Below are 378 nucleotides of genomic sequence, written 5' to 3' on the forward strand. Positions count from 1 at the left end.
TACTTTCAAATAGTAATCAGCATTATTATACCTAACGTGTCCTGCCCATGTTAATTTCTCATTTTCCCATCATGGGCAAATTCTTACTGTCTCATTGACAGTACCGGTTTTACCAAGATACTGTCACATAGCACGCGCGTCTAAAATATGCATTTTTTGGTTTCCCAAGCCTGAGGTGGTAAGCGCTTATTAAATGTGTTGTAAATATGGGTACAAATGTTGTTTGCATTATTTCTAAATATGCAACAAAATGACAGCTAATGTAAACAAACAATAATTACAGAATAAATTGATTAAACTTGAAGGTTGTGTAATGGTAAAATATCTTTATATATGTATATAAATGTAACTTTGTTCGGGCAACAGTATTTCCCTCAT

This window comes from Mya arenaria, chromosome 7, assembly GCF_026914265.1.
Source record: "Mya arenaria isolate MELC-2E11 chromosome 7, ASM2691426v1".
NCBI classification, from domain to species: Eukaryota; Metazoa; Mollusca; class Bivalvia; order Myida; family Myidae; genus Mya; species Mya arenaria.